The following is a 13,287-nucleotide window of genomic DNA, read 5'->3' as shown; positions in this document are numbered from 1 at the left end:
GATAAACGCAACACCCTGAAGAGGAGCACTTGGTGGAGGTGGAAATAGGAAACAGTCAATTTATATTTATGGTAGATCCAGGTGCAAATAAATCATGCATTTTGGAGGGGAACTTTCCATTATCAGGTAAAACTCTTTACACGTGGGGACTCTCTGGGGCTATTTCTATGCTTCCATACACTGAGGGGCTGGATATAAAAGTTGGAGGGAAGGTAGTACGAGCCCCCTTGTGATATTCAAAGAGTTCCCCTCTGAACTTGTTGGGTAGTGATCAGCTCAGTAAACTAATTATAACTATATCATTCACAGATCAAGGATTAGTGTGTTCTACTCCAGGGATGTGTGTAGTTCGAGCAACGGTAATAATCAATGCAATGGCAAGGGAGTCAGTAGTCCATGGAGTTCCTCTGGTCCCAGATATATTTTTCTATGGTTTTAAAGATATTAGTAAAAACAGGGCCTCCAATTGCGACAAAGTGTTGGCGAGTGCCCGCATATTTTATTTTCCAACCCATGGTGCTACCCGAGATGGTGGCAGGGAAAATATTGTCATTAGATTTGCAAGGACTAGTAGTGTCAGACAAAAGGGTAGTCTTGATTGGAACAGAACAGGACGGGTGCAAGTGGCGCCCAATATTATGTATAGACCCGACAGCACAATTAAAGGAAATTACGGATAAGGAGTTATTTGAGGACAACGAGCAAAATGGGGTGATTATTTTGGAAATATGCATCCCATGTGATGTGATGATGCAGTATAGGAAGGTACAGTGCCCCCTGATGGCAGTGGTGACCCAGTCGATTTTAATTTTTGGGGAAGTCATGCGATATGTGCCAGCATAATTATGGACTGTTAATCCACATGATGTTTGGTTACTGAGAGATGTGATCCCAGCACAGTTTACATTGAAGTCAGGTGCTTAACACAATCATCTATTATGTGGATGATCGGTTGGTATGTAGTGAAAATGAACATCAGGGCAGGAGGGATTCTGTTGCATTAATGCAATTGCTGGCTCACAAAAGGTACAAGGCAAATACAAATAAGCTACAATACTGCCAACAGGAGGGACTATACTTGGGACAACTCATTTTTGCAATGGGGAAAATGAATTACCAGATAGAGCGGCGCCAGTACGCGCCGCCCCCAAGCCCAGTACTGGGAAGGAAATGTAGCAGTTTTTGAACTTATGTAATTATTGTAGGGCAAATAGCTTCTTTTAAGTCCTCAAATTGTCTAGTCATTTCTTCAGTCCATTCCAAGTCCTCTTTCTTTCCCTGAGACTTTGTAAAAGTGGCCTTGTGTACAATGCATAGTCAAGGATCCATGCCCTTCTCTCCTCTCTCTCTTTCCTTGTTTTTCTCTTTCTCTTTTTATCTCTCTCTCTCTCTCTCTCTCTCTCTCTTTCTTAATAACCTTCCTTTCTCCTCTCCAGGAATAAGCAAAGATGGCCAACCGACCTCTCTGTTATGTAGGGATAAGAATAAGACAAAAGTAATTTGTTCTAGGAACTATGTATTATATAAAGTATGATATTGTTTTGTATGATTGGTCGTGGTTGTTGGGGTGGATGAAGGTATGTCTGTTATATGGAGTGGTCATATAAAGGGGGGATGGAAAGTTGGAAAATAATGTGAATATGTCTATAAAAAAGGAAATACAAAATGGCTCACTTTTTGCCGGCCACCCCTACAAGTTTTCTTAGACGAATGAAACAGGAACTACGAATGACGTATGATTTATATATACTTTGTTTAATGTTTTATTTGTTTAAAAGAAAGACATAAAAATTAAACCTTTAACATATATATCAATCAATCCTCTGTTATCAAATCATCACAATCACTTTCTAATATTCAATCAATTAATTTAAAATGCCGTCCTCTAATACGGCAAATTCCTACTTCCTTAAGATCCATTTCAATCCAATCACAGAGCACAATTTGAAGGGGAGAGAGGGGCTAAAAAGGAGAGGAGATGGATTTCGGACAATGATGGGGACGGGAAAGGGCCTCAGGTTTTTTTTTTCTTTCACTTTCACAGCGTCTCCTAATGGCTCATCCTCAATTTCCGAGATTTTTCTTATGATAAATGACACCATTTTCATCACAGCAACCACAAGATTGTTTTTTTCTCCCAACAAAACTCATTCCCATCATTGTAAGTGCCCCAATGTCGCACACCCATGCAACATCCCATCCAAATACTGACTTCTGACTTCCCTTAGTGCTTCACATGCTCCTACCCAATGCAGTAGTGTTTCTGCACCTCCTACTTCATTACAGAACCTCCATTAGGCATCTCTAATTCCTGGCATTTTCCTCGCCCATAGCACCTCTCTTGCTTTTAGCACATTTAACTGACATCTGAGAAGGAGATAACGGTATATCAACAACAGGAATTTTTGAAGATATACCGGAAGAAAGTTTAAGCCTTTACGCTCCAAGCCAAGTGGTTGTCTCAACTTATCTTGCTCCCATCTCTCGACTGTTGTCCAGTCTTGAGCTTGGAGTTTCTTTTTTATATAAGGGAATGGGCTTTGACGTCATTTCTGATATTGAGTACCCAGAATCCTCCAATAGCTGGTACTCTGATATGCGCATTGCAGGAAAGAATATAATCAATGAAAGCTGTTACTTGTGTGCACTTAGCTCGCACGCATCAGGGGCTCCTAAGGTTTTAGTTCCACTTCCATTCCCAATTACAGAGGCACAATGCCTGGTACATCTTGCACTATAAGGGATAAAGGGCACATTCCAGGCACACACTGTGCAGTTGAGGAGCGTTGATCTAGGCCCAGCTGCAATGGCAACATGAAGTACCACCAGTGTCTACAAGGACCATATTTCTCTGTGGGAGGTTATTCACATGGGAATGACAAATGGCAGGGCACCACAGTGACGTACCAGGCAGATGGACTGATCGAGTACAGCAGAGAAGCAATATCCCAAATAGAGACTATGGCCTCATTACGAGTATGGAGGTAGCCATGGTGCTATTAGCGCCATGGCTGCCTCCATACCGGGCTCCAATACCGGGTTCCTTCATTGGGGAATTACCGGGTCATTCCAACATTGGAGGACCCGGTAATTCCTCCTTGAAGGAACCATTCCCCATTGAGCCCTTATGGGGCTCAATGGGAATGGGGAGGGAGGTAATAATGGGCACATTACAAATGTAATAATGGGCACATTACGAATTATTAGCTCCCTCTTCCCCTCGCAGGACCCGGAAAGGCCGTCTGGTTTTACCAGACGTCTGTTCCGGGTCCCGCAAAGGGAATCTCATAATAGGCACGCCCGTAATGAAGGGTGCCGGTCCCGTACAAATATGGTTCCAATACATCACAAGGCTGACACAGATTGCAACAATGAAGATGGCAGTGTGAATACATAGAGTCATAGACTCAATGAAGGAACATTTCCTAGTGGCGCAAACACACAGTCCAACCACACCCTTGTGATCCCTGGTATGACGAAAGGTACGGCAGCGGTGATGGATTACTAATGGGTTTGTGGCCGACAAGCTGCCAGAAAAAGGATGATTTCAACAGCTGGGAAGAAAGAAGAGCTCAAACTGTCTCAAAATACTCTTCCGCACTGCTCAGAGGAATACGCACGAGTGTCAGCTTTTTAGCTCAGCAGAGACTTTCTTTTCATCTTTTTTGGCTGCTAAGGTACAAGCAGCTGCTTTCACTTTTATACCCCCGAAGGAGGCTGAGAATGGGTCATTATCCCACATCATGACAGTGCACAATCTAGGTGTTCAAATAAAGAAAGAAGGTGGCGTTCAGAACGCAGATTGGCTATCACTTGCCTTTGATTGGGCCCCGTCATGGCTGGGGCAGCAGTAAAACTACTGGTGCCTGTGATCGTGTTCTTCTTGGTTCTCTTCTGTGAGTGCCAATTGGGTCTCATATGTTGTGTTCATATAATCCCTAATAGTGAAAAGATGATGGTATCAATTGGGGGATCTAAAACACCACGCCATACAATAAACAGCAAAACTCAAACTAATATTTCTGGGGTTGTAGATAAGTCGGGTGGGGATGAGTTTGTTACTGTAGAAGTAACGAAAGGGGGAATGTTGGGGAGGAACTAGCGCCTTCCTGCACCCCCAAGCGCTTTACAATTAGGCAAGACTTCTCTAAGCACTAGAGCACTGAGAAAGCTTTTTTCATGCAAAAATAATCACACACAGGCGTGGCCAGGCACTAAATGATAATAGTATTTAAATATAAGGTGCAAATAACCATTAGTTGAATACACTTCTGGTGTCCGCTGGCTCTGGCAGAGCACACGAAGTGACCGGGCAGCTGTCTCCTGTCCATCAAAAACCCATGCAGTTTCAAAACTCAATGCACGACATACAGAGTACTATGGAAAAACAAGTTTTTAAGGAGAATTACTGGAACAGATAAAATATGATTATATTGAGTGAAGTATGGAGAGTATGGCGGGAAGGTGTGTTTATATATAAATGTTTATAATATAGCAAAATATAATAAACAGGAGCTACAATGTATTCGTGCCTAGGCAGCAATAGGCTAAGTAGTTTTGTCCTAAAGATGAGCTATGCCAGTATCCAGTGACCAATCAATTCAAACAGTATACAAGGTACCTGCTTAGCACCAGTCTGGAGGAGCAGGCCATGGAAGAAGGACAGAATGCCGGTCGGGAGGCACAGTCCTTTCACGCCCCCATCCTCATTTTTATACAGATTAAATGTGTTATTCTTGCAAGATAGACTCTTGGACTTAATTCCCTGGAGGGGTGAACTATTAATCTGGTGTGAGTGTGATTAGGGTACACCAAAATAATTAAGGGGTACCCCTGAAAATTGGACTACCTTTCAAAAGCTTCACTGCTCTTTTTATACCGATAGGATTCTGGTGCAATTTATAAAATGGTCCCTGATTGGTTCATTGCCAGGCTTCTTTGTCTCCCTCTTGGGGATTGGTTGCATTTGGGAGCAATCTCATTTCCTTTTACTATCTCTTTAATGACTGGTTCTTGGTGTTTCCCAAAGGCTGCATTGGTAACCTCTGCTCTAGCCTGCAACTGAAAGGTTTCTAAGACGTGGACAATGTGCTGCATCATCTTGGACTTCGCTAGTTTGAAGTTGTTGGCTCCTTTGCACTCGACAGTTTCTTATGGTGGTTGCAGTGTCTCCCCCAGATTGGGTACTGGAATACTGGGTCAGTGAGTGTGCCACTACTCATTTGTATATCCGGGCTGATGGGCTGCTCCATTCCCTTGTTGTGTAGTCCGGGAAATGCGAGTCACGGATGCCAGTCTGGGCAGGGTTGCACTTGCAGCCAGGCTACTGTGTCTCTTATTGTGAGGGTACGCTATCCTGCACATTAAGTGCGAGATCAGACAGCCTTTTCCCAGCTGGGGGCCTGCTGGACAATGCAGTCCACTGGAGTTGTGGCCCTCAAATTTAATGACATGTGTCTCAGGAAACAAAATGTACAACCTTTCCCAAGGTTATAACAAGGCTCCAGTTAGACCATCTTAAATCACCCTCTAGCACTACCTGCGTCCCTAATGGCTCACTACCCCCACAGGTAGAATCCAGTGAACTCACCACACATCCCATGTTCAACTTCAGCAACTAAATATTTCTTTAAAAAAAAATAAGCCTACAAAATCAGTTCAGGTCTCAAAATTGCGATTGGATGAGGAGGGGCTAAAAGCAGCTCCTGGGTATCCAGCATTGACTTGTGACCAGGAGCTACCACGGGGGGAAGAGGAGATAGTACATATATAATGTTGTCCATTATTTATGAACCCTTATGCTTTAAATGGGATCGGGGTTGAAAGCCTGCAAACCAAATGTTCGAGGGAGAAAAGACTGAAGATTATTTTTCCGAAATAATCTTCGAGCTTTACTCCCCTGAACATTTACAACTTGGCCCCTACCCCCAACCACACCACACCCTTACTTACCTTGTGGCCCTACAACGCCTGTTCCCTTTCACTTCTGCGACCGGGAACCGCGCCGCAGGGTCCTTTTTTTTGTTCTTTTCTTTGGGGGATGGCTGCGGGCGACACCCGCACAGCCCCCAGAACCGAATGCGTGATTTGGTCGAACTTTTCGCCAGCTCGGAATTTTTGAATCACGCATTTAGGCTTTTAAGCTCAGTAATTTTGGCCGGTTCCCTTTAAATGGTGTACAGATGTGTCTGAATGTTTATTTTTAGATTGTCCCAAATGCACACAGTTATATTCACATAGGTGTGTTTGTTTGGCATCCGTTGCCATGGAGAGCTAAAAGTAGCTCCCAAATGCCCTCAATGTCGAACCCTGCAGTTAACTGGTCAAAATACCTCAATGGTTGATTTAAAGTGTCTTTCTAGACCTCAACCGGCCTTGCAGATAAGTGGTGTATGAGCCACTTTTACACTGTTAAAAAAAATGAGAATACTCCCCAAAAAAATAGGGAACAACTGGCACTGGGGCCTGCGTCCCTGCTTCCACCTCCATACTACATGGATATATGTGGATCCCTGGTACCAGCAGAGCAGCGCAACAGGAAGGAGCTCTACTGTTACACTGCCTAGTTTGATGAGGAACATTGGGGTTAAAATGCACCTTTCAATTTGCATATATCAGTAGCTGCAAAACAAATATGGATTACAAAAAGATAAGCAAAATACATTTTTACACACCAAATTAAATACCTCTATCAGTAATGGGAATTACATTTCTACATCCCAAAAAATCATTGTACTCCCAGTTTTAAAAAATATGAATTAAAATACACTAATTTCAAAACCTCACTTCTGACCCTACCCCAACACACATGGGCATGATTCACAGAAGCGTTTTATAATGGAACAATCCCTTTGAAAACTCTCTGTGAATCAGGCCCATAGAGTTTATTGTTCGCACTACAATTGCTCCACTCTTGAATTATAATTTTCTCATGACTGTTGTGGAAACGTGTTTTCATTATTTATTTTGCTGCACCTTTTTTGTAGTCTGATACAGTACAAAAAAAAGCAATGAATTGTTCTTTTCTCCAGTCTTTCAACCTGCAGGGTCTCTTTTACATCCACAGCACCTGCACCAATACCCTACCTCCCTCGACTGTATATTGCAAACAGATCAATGGCATTTACCAGCAGCGCCTGACTCAAAATAAGCCTCCTTCAACATAGTTATTAATCGTACTCTGGCACTCAAAGTAATGTCCTACTTCCCTACGTGCATGGCATCAATATTGAACTAAGTGATATTAGGAAACATCAGATTAACACCTTTATGCTTTCCAGCACTCACCAGCATGACCTCACAATGGCTTCAATTCTCCATTGATCAAAAGGGCATCTGGAACTCATCTCATTCAAATCGTCCACCAGCTGAAGAAACTGCCACGGTGTATGTACCCTCCACATGTTGCACAACGTTAATACTTTTGCGGCGTCACATGGAATCGAATGAAGATGCACATGGGATGCTGGCTGCACTATGCACGAGTAAAGGTTGCTACAGACGGCTGCGATTTCCACACTGTGTCAAGTATTCACAACTCAGGGGTGCACAAAAACAACTCTAAACTCAGGGTAGAGATAAGCAAACTGCGGCACAGCTCCAGAAATACTCCAATGAGCAAAGTAATGCCAGGTCACTGGGGCTCATTACGAGTTTGGTGGTATTCTGGCAGTAAAGCTGCTGTTATACCGCCTAAGGGAATTACCGTTACCACCACGTGGTCTGGCGGAATTACCGCCAGATTACAAGTGCCAGTGATGGAGTTAATCCCCATTTTTTGAGAGACCATTGGACTCTATGGGGCATTTTTGGCAGCATTACCGCTGTGGTAATTCTGCCAATTTTGCAGCTGAAATTGGGAGGACTTTCCTCCAGCATGATGCTGGAGGTAAATCCCCCACTCCAGGGAAATATTCATAGTATGGCGGAGCAGGAAAAGTGGCCGTAATTCTGTTACCACCAATTTGTTCCCGCACTGCCATGCTTGTATATGAGCCCCACTGTACCTTAATCGGTGACTTTACTGCAGTCCATTGAAGACAATAGTGGTGTACTCAGACATTAAACTTTGTTGCCAGTATAATACATTCTTCCATACTCAACACAAGAGTTATGAGCTTTGCTTTTAATTTCAATGTATGACGCAGGTCTCACTTCTCAGCAGTAAAATAAGACACATGGGGGGTCATTACGACCCTGGCGCTAAGGGATTACCGGTACAGGTAAGGGTACCGGTAATCCCTTAGAGCCCAATTCCCATAACGGCGGCTGGAACCAGGCGTTATTGGAGGGACCCGCAAAGGGACCGTGGCGATAATTACGGTACCGCAATTTGCGGTACCGTAATTATCGCCTTTCCCCATTCCCATTATGCCCTATGGGGCAAAAATGGGAATGGGGAAGGGCCATGGTGAGATGGGGAAGTACCGCCCCGCCAACCTTGGAATGGGGTGGTACTTCCCCATTTCACCATGGTGGACTCGTTACAATACCGGCAGCAACCCTGGTGCTAATAGCGCCATGGTTTAGCGCCAGTGTTGTAATGAGGGCCATGCATTGTGCTTCCAGGAATCAAAATAAGGATTTGATTAGCCGGAGCCAAGAGAGCAGCTTATGGCCATCTGACATCACACAGTGAGCAGAAGCTACCTCTGGAGAACAAGGAGCTAGTACAGTGTGGTGCAAATCTAACTACCCCAGGAGATGCAAACCATACATTTGTTGAACTCATCAGGGTACGAAATTGAGGGCTACTCAGAGCTATTTAGGTCCTGCTTGTAGGCCTATACGAGTTTGCAGAGCTTGACACCAGGGGCGTTGCTAAGGGGGGCTGAGAGGGCAATAGCCCAGGTCTTTTGGTTGAAGCCCTGGATAGAAGCTCAGGAGCTACAACCAAAAGGCTAGCTAGCCACCAGTCCCGACAGTCCCAACATTAGCGTAGCCCCAGATCTTTTCCAGACCAAGCAACACACCTACTTGACACCAACAGCTACCAGAAGCTACTTTCGCTCCCCAGGCCAACTGATGCTAAACAAACAGACCTATGTGAATTTGACTCTGTGAATTTGGGAGAATCTATGAATACACATTAGGACACATCTATAAAACATTAAAAGCATGATGGGCCCACATAGAATAGACAAAATGATATTTTTACATATTATGTGGAAGTCAGATTTCTGTAACGATATGTACTAGCTCTTCGTTCCCCAGTGCTGGATACCGAGGAGTTACTTTTAGCTCCTGCTTTTCCAATCTTAATTTCCATCCCTGACCCTTATGTTATAAATGTCTTTTAAATATACCCCATAGCTCCATTCTATGTACACTCCCAAATATACTAATTAATGTCATACAGGTGTGTATTGTACCAGTGGACCTAGTAGTCAAATGTAGCTCCTGGTTGCTAGTGGTGTCAAGCCAACCAGGCTCTGCTAGACCCGAACCAGGAGTTAAATAGCGCTGAGCTCACAGCAATACCGAACACTATGCTTCTCTCATCCCAGTGTCAAATGCCGCCTACAGATCTACTGTGGTCCTAAGAACTCTTCAGTGCGCTACATTTCAAAGCAATTTTAAAGAATTTTAAAGAACGAAGAACGAAAATCTGCATTTGTGCAACCACTGTGACCAGTCGTTCATCACACCATGCCACACCAGCTGCACACATATCCGGTGCACCCACGCACCTTATAACTCTCTTTCTCTCTCTCAACTGACTTGAACTACGGTTCCCGAGGGCGTTCAACCTACCAGCGCTTTGAGATCATACCAATGATACATAAGGCGCTATAAAAATGCAAAGTAACATAACATAACACTGTGAACCCCAAGGCTCCGTACTCAAGCGCACACGCTCTGCATGCACCCGCGCGCGCACACACACACACACACACACACACACACCACTCAGGATGCAACAGACTGGTAATTTGCGATTCATGCCTGGGGAATGATTGCTTTGGACGTATCCGCGATGGAATACCGATCCCATAGGACATGTTGCTGGCGACTGATCGCTAAAGACTGAGCAGTGAAGGCTGATCACTGAGGAGAGTCCCAGAGATATCACTGGTAGGTTATTAGGGAGGGACATCTGAGGAATAATTACCAGGAATATACTGCTGTGGGCTGAGCATTAGTGAGTCATTTTTGATGATTCAGCAAAGCCGAAATAGCAAGGTCTGGCTGTTCCTGGGGTTTGCAAGAGCTGAGAGGGTCTTCCACTATCCAGTTTTTTGTGGGCAGTAGGGGCTGAAAGGGGGCTACATTCCACACGCACGAGAGCAAATTGCTGCATGCTTTTGGGTTGTCCCGGATAGTCTTTGTTGGAGGGAGTTTGATCTTTTTTTTGACAAACTCTGTGTTCGTCTTTAAATTACTTCTAACCCAGCGTTTTAGCCATTGGAGCATAAGCGGGATGGTGAGTGCGACAATTACTTTGGATGAACAGATTGAGGGAGTGGGCAGAGGTGAGAACGCAGTTTCTTGTTCAAATGTGTACATTGATTCATCCTCAAGAGGATTTTCTTCTACAGCCGCTTGTTTGGTGGCGGGTGCCATATTGTCCCGGGAGGATAACTCAGCGGCAACGTGCTCGCCTTGGAAACAAGACGACAGGAAGCAACACAGGTTTGATCCGCGGGTCCGCACTTAGAAACTTCTGGGTATTAAGCGTGTTATAAATACACTTACAAATGCGTAAACAATCAGGCCCCCATATATCTAGCCTCTCGCTTCACTCATCACATCCCACCGCGTGCATTCAGATCCGCACAAACTCATGGTCTCGTGATCCCCAGATACAAGCTCCAAACAGCTCGAGGCGTTAGCTTCCCAGTCCTTGCTGCCAAGCTCTGGAACACCCTACCACTCACCATTAGAAATCTACCTTCATTCAAACTATTCAAACACAAAGCCAAGCTTTGGCTAGCTACCTCACAATAACAACCATCCTCTGGATTAAGTATAACGTGACCCCTACGTGCCTGCTGGGACACTCTACTGCTCACGCACATTACTGCTCTCGTTGATGCATATGATATCTGTAATGCTAATTGTAACTCTGCCACAACTGTTATTACCACTGTGATTATATGTCATTGCTGTAATGTACTGTTAAGACATGCGCCCGGTTGCCCTCGGGCCTGGCTGCGCTATATTAATAAAACAAATACACAAACTAAGACATATTCCTGTAACAGCGCCTAGATACCTGCGGGCTGCGTGAGCGCTTTAAAAATGCAAATAAATAAAAATAATATATCGATGGTGAATGTCAATTTTCCTCCACATACCCAACAAAGTCCCACTCCCCAACAATTTCTCCCCATTAGCTCCAACTTTCATGTCCTCAGCGGCAGAGTCCCAACTAAAGAGGAAAAAAAGTATCAGTCCCAAACCTCAAGACCTGTAATGGTCACGTTGAAGGGGTAGCTCCACCTAAGCACTGGTGCTGTCCAAGGGACCTATGGAGTTGGAGCCATTGACCCAACACTGTCTGAAGGCGCAGCAGAGTCCATGTACCAGGGCTGTCTGAAGTTGAATACAGACCCCCCCCCTCCCCTACTCTGATGCCAGCCAAGGGAAAAACGTAGCCCACAGCCATCTGATGAGGCAGCCAGACCCCACATCCCGAATATGCGCGATGGTCCAGCCCACTGAAACCCCCCCTGCCCTGAAACAATCCAAGATGGCAACCAAAGCGTCCTCATGACATCGACCCAGGATGTAGCGGGCCGCCTATCCCTGGGCCACCCAAGGGTGTAGCGCAACTGCAGCCTGCGCACAAATGCTGCCTTAAGAGGCTACTAGATTCCAGGTTACAGCCACATGCGATGGGAATTCAGCAGACCAAGTGCCTCGATGCTACCCGAGATAGCACCTGGAAATGCGACCCCCCCCCCCCCGCGTCCTTCAAAGTGCACTTTCCTCGATATCACTCTTGGGCGCAGCCCTCTTTCTCAGACACTCTCGAAGGAGGGGTGCAACGCAGCTGAGTCAGACACCCTGATACCTTAGAAGGATTCACTGCGCTGCTAGAAGCCATGCTCTGATTGTATCCAAATTCTCTTAAAAGTGGATCAAACTGCCCTGCGATTAAAGCAAGGAGAAAAGGAACCACAGTGGTCAGGGCGTTACCAGGTGATCCGAAGATACATCTGAAGGCCGTCGAAGACTGCATCCTGCAATCTGACCTCAGCTCTGCTCCCAGCCAACACCGGGCAAAGGGCACACAGCCGGGGAGTGCTCAAGCAAGCGCCCTAGAGGACACAGGACAGGGCGGACGTTCTTCCAACGCCAGTGGCGCAGTCGGGACTCGGTGCCCCAAACCCACGGCTTCTGGTGCGCATTACTGCTGGACCTGGACCTCGTACCCGAATGGCGCCAGCGTACACGTGCCTCCCCAGCCCCGGCGCCGCCCGAGGGCGTGCTCAGGCGAGGCGACGCCGTGTTATATGCCCGTGTGCCAACAGCTCGTGTGGAGACCCGTCGTTCCGCTCTGAAGTGGGTCCGCTCCGGGTAAAACATCCCTCGGTCTACAGGGGACTCCACCCTAGCGATCCCGAGGGGCGAGGGGGCGGGCGAGGGAGGGTAGGTTGGCCACGCCGCATCACTTACCTTTATAAATGGAGCGCCACCGCCGTCTGCCCGCCGAGCTTTCCGGCTGCGCGCTGAACCTCGCTGGCAGCGGGGGCTGCTGGCAGGCTCCGGTGGGACGGCAGCTCCCGGAGTCCTCCCGGCCAGGCAGCCGACTTGTAATGGTTCCCAGCCCCGCCGGGACGGCGATGAGGTCGTTTCCTCTCTGAGGCTCCGGTGCCCCTGGTCCACGTGCTGTCTGTGTACAAGCTGAGCCTCCCCCCACCCGCCCCCACGCCCACTGGACCTTGGGGGCGGGGGGGGGGAGGAGGGTAGCAGACCCTCAGAGATGTCAACGAAAGAAAGGGGGGCTCTGCTGTGAGAGGGGGTGGAGAGAAACTAGATACGAAGGGAGGACGGGGAAAGGAAGACATTCGAAGGGGCTAGGTGGGAATGGAGGAGTGAGGGGGTGACAGCTGGGGGGGGAGATAGAGAAGGCAGTGGTGGGCAGAGACAGAAGGACATGAGGTAGGGGGCATCTGCTGTGAGAGGAGGTGGAGAACGTGGACTGGGGAGGTCTCCGGGCCAGGGAGGAGAAGGTGGAGAGGTAGGGTGACCAGACGTCCCGGTTTTGCCAGGACTGTCCCCGTATTTGGTTCTCTGTCCCCCTTTCTCAAGATCATGTTCCCATTGGAAACTACTGCAGTG

At 46.6% G+C, this 13,287-nt stretch overlaps 1 protein-coding gene across 3 annotated transcripts in view; it reads right to left on the bottom strand.

The window, feature by feature from the left end:
- DUSP9 (dual specificity phosphatase 9) overlaps nt 1–12,996 on the bottom strand; it is a 197,731-nt gene extending 184,735 nt beyond the window's left edge. The window contains exon 1 of one of the 3 annotated variants that reach the window (XM_069645363.1): nt 12,622–12,996. The gene's annotated coding sequence lies outside the window, so the exon portion shown is untranslated. Of the gene's footprint in view, nt 1–12,141; nt 12,545–12,621 lie in introns of those variants that run through there. The other 2 variants (XM_069645364.1, XM_069645365.1) reach the window with 2 other exon arrangements.
- Nucleotides 12,997–13,287: the final 291 nt, after the last annotated feature.

The sequence above is a fragment of the Ambystoma mexicanum genome, chromosome 2p, assembly GCF_040938575.1.
Source record: "Ambystoma mexicanum isolate Mex_15411 chromosome 2p, UKY_AmexF1_1, whole genome shotgun sequence".
Taxonomy (NCBI): Eukaryota; Metazoa; Chordata; class Amphibia; order Caudata; family Ambystomatidae; genus Ambystoma; species Ambystoma mexicanum.
The sequence above is the reverse complement of the archived record's forward strand: the minus strand, read 5'-3'. Positions and strand labels throughout refer to the sequence as shown.